Source organism: Oncorhynchus nerka, unplaced genomic scaffold, assembly GCF_034236695.1.
Source record: "Oncorhynchus nerka isolate Pitt River unplaced genomic scaffold, Oner_Uvic_2.0 unplaced_scaffold_10296, whole genome shotgun sequence".
NCBI classification, from domain to species: domain Eukaryota; kingdom Metazoa; phylum Chordata; class Actinopteri; order Salmoniformes; family Salmonidae; genus Oncorhynchus; species Oncorhynchus nerka.
The window spans coordinates 1-3,070 of NW_027031026.1; the positions used below are offsets into that span (position 1 = coordinate 1).

The window sequence follows — 3,070 nt, forward strand, 5'->3', positions numbered from 1 at the left end:
CTACATAAGACCGAATCAAATCAGTCACATTTAGTTTCAATGCCCATTACAGCAAGTGTTTTTTACCGGATTGACTATTTTTTCTCTCCAAAGAAACTAGTTTACGTGATACACGTCTTCCTCCGGGAAGTGAAAGAGCGCAAAGACAATAATCACGTTCATGTGCAGTCAATCGCCCATACCCTACCTACCTCATAGCCCTGTAGACTATAATATAACATTGATTCATATTGACTTAGGCTGATCCAGCTATGAATCAGCATCAATGAAAGGAAACGTAAAATGATCATTATTGAAAGTTGAAATCAGTATTGTAATAACTTAACAAGTTTTGTGATTGTCTTACCTAAATCACCTCTCTCTGCGATGGCTAACTTCTCCAAAACACTTTTCTACAAACAAACAAAAAAGATTACGCTACATACCGTAGAAACATTTTTCTTCGACCGACAGTGTCCAGTTTTCCTTTACTTCCTTATAAATGTACTTCATGTTTCAAACACAGTGGGCGGGTTCAACAGGTATAGGTTTATGCGAAAGACACACAAAGCACACGCGCAGACAGACAGACAGACACACAGAGGCACACACTCTCCTTCCACCTTTAACCCATGCGTATATGCACAGTTTCTAGTGGTTGAAGTATTGCATTTCAAGGCCAGTAGATTAGTATTTAGTGTAAATGTGGGATATGATGTACACGCTTATTCATAACAATAAAAAGGTTAATAACATGATGCAATCATTTACAGTTAGTGAGAAGAGAGAACATCCATTTCGTTTATCTTTGCATTTTAAAATAATTAAAAATAGCCGTCTATTCCCTAGGCTTTTATTTATTTAGTTTCCATGATAATTGCATAATAAATTCCTCACCTTTTCTGTGATGTTTTCATTCTCATGGGGTATCATATTATGGCCTACAACGAGGTCACGATTCGTTCCATCTCTCCTTTAATTGGACCCACTTCCCAGCAGTAAATAGATCAACTACGGTATTTCCAGCAGCCTATTTTGCTCTATGCCAGTGGTCACCAACCGGTCGATCGCGATCGCCTCGTCAATCTCCAAGGCATTTCTAGATGATCGCCAAACATTTCTGTAAAAAACGATAAAGTCTTGTGTTTCTATTTTTATTATTAGTCTCGAGCTGTTGGTGGTCGGTGCAGACAATTCAGCTGCTGCCCTGCGCGGCGGGTAGGCAAACTGTTGCCATTTCATGTGTCTGAATGTACAAACTGTTTCCATTTCATGTGTCTGAATGTACAAACTGTTTCCATTTCATGTGTCTGAATGTACAAACTGTTTCCATTTCATGTGTCTGGATTTACAAACTGTTTCCATTTCATGTCTGAAGGTGCAAACTGCCTTCCCGGTGGGCCTGGGGAGGAAATCAAGTGCACCAGCTTACCGCTGGCCAATCAGATTGCTCAGACGACCGAGTCTGCAGTATCATAGCAGGCATAAAAGAACGCTTCGGCAAAATTGATACTGTGAGATTTCAAACCGTTTAAAACCATGACTAGAGAGAGACTGTCAGCGAATACAACAAAAAGATGGTGTTTTTATGAGTGAGTTCATGTTAAGTTTTTACTCAGCACTGTCAACACTTTGTATTCACCACTTTTATAAGCCATAAAATGCTCGTTGTTCCTATTTCCAGTCAGCGCTACAACAAGCAGTTCAGCAGTAATGCATGAGGAGGAAAGTGGATCTATAGGCCTTGTTATTATTAGCGGCTTGGGTCTTTTTTAATATCAAGCAATATTTCACTTTCTCTGTTCATGGGAGTAACAACATGAATTTGTGCAGGAGGCAGAAATAATGCGGTGCGACTCGGAGTTTCGTCATCAGCTGGAAGACGGTGTCCCTTTTGGGTCAGTGGAGGATAGGGATAGCGGAGGAATGTTGACAGACGGACCCTCGGTGTCAGTGGAGCATAATGACATCCGATTGCATTATTTGCTAACAGCTACATTATCATTACACTTAAGACACACTGGCTTGTCATTGGGAAAATATTAATTAATTGTGCCTAGTTGACGAACTCTGGTCTCTGTTTTAAATCCTGTCATATTCTTCCATATGCAGAATATACGGTTATACATGCCGTTATACCGACTGTTGACCAAGCTACGTTAGAGCTGCTATCTGATTTAGTTACATTACAGCCCTTGTGGATTTAAAACGGGTACTTATTGCTGTTAAAACTAAATATGTTGTTGTCGAATTGACTGAAAAATGTCCCAGATGGGCTACATATTCACTCATTGGATGACTTTCTTTTGGAGCGAGTTCCCGCCTATAAATATCTGGGCATTTGGATTGATAAAGATGTTTTAAAAAAAAGCATACTGATGAGCTAGTTCAAAAGCTCATATTTAAAGTGGGCTTCTTTTTTTATGAACAGCAGGAAGCAGATTGTCACCTTGACTATGGTGACACCATTTTCCAGATTGCAGCAGCCACTCCTCTTCAACCATTGGACGCCGTCTACCATAGTGCCCTTTGCTTTATCACAGGTGACAGTTTTAATATTGTCCACTGCATCCTGTATCAAAAGGTTGGTTGGACCTCACTAAAATCCCAGAGATCACATCATTTACGACCTTCTTGTTTACGAAGCGCTTCTCCACAAGCTTCCAATATACCCCACTTCCCTATTGGAAATGTAAAAATATGAGATAGCAAACCCGTTCGCAAGGTTGGTTAACTCTTGAGGTCCCCCTTGTCTCAACAAGGTTTTATAAATCCGCCTTTAGTTTTAACGCACCACAGTTATGGAATAGCTTACAAAAGAAATGACACCTGTTGCTGACAGGGCAGTTTAAACTCTGTTGCTAAATGTGTTCACTGAAGTGTGTAATTCTTTCAATTGACTAGTATAACTTGTTGTAAGCACCTTATGTAATGTATTTATAGTGTCTAGTATAACTTGTTGTAAGCACCTTATGTAATGTATTTATAGTGTCTAGTATAACTTGTTGTAAGCACCTTATGTAATGTATTTATAGTGTCTAGTATAACTTGTTGTAAGCACCTTATGTAATGTATTTATACTGTCTAGTAT

The 3,070-nt window shown here is 39.3% G+C and overlaps 1 long non-coding RNA gene across 1 annotated transcript; it reads left to right on the plus strand.

Moving 5' to 3' along the window:
• The first annotated feature begins 1,479 nt into the window (after nucleotides 1–1,479).
• Nucleotides 1,480–3,064, plus strand: LOC135565924 (uncharacterized). The gene is made up of 3 exons (XR_010461882.1): nucleotides 1,480–1,571; nucleotides 1,813–1,877; nucleotides 2,411–3,064. It is a non-coding gene; the product is annotated as an uncharacterized LOC135565924 (long non-coding RNA).
• Nucleotides 3,065–3,070: the final 6 nt, after the last annotated feature.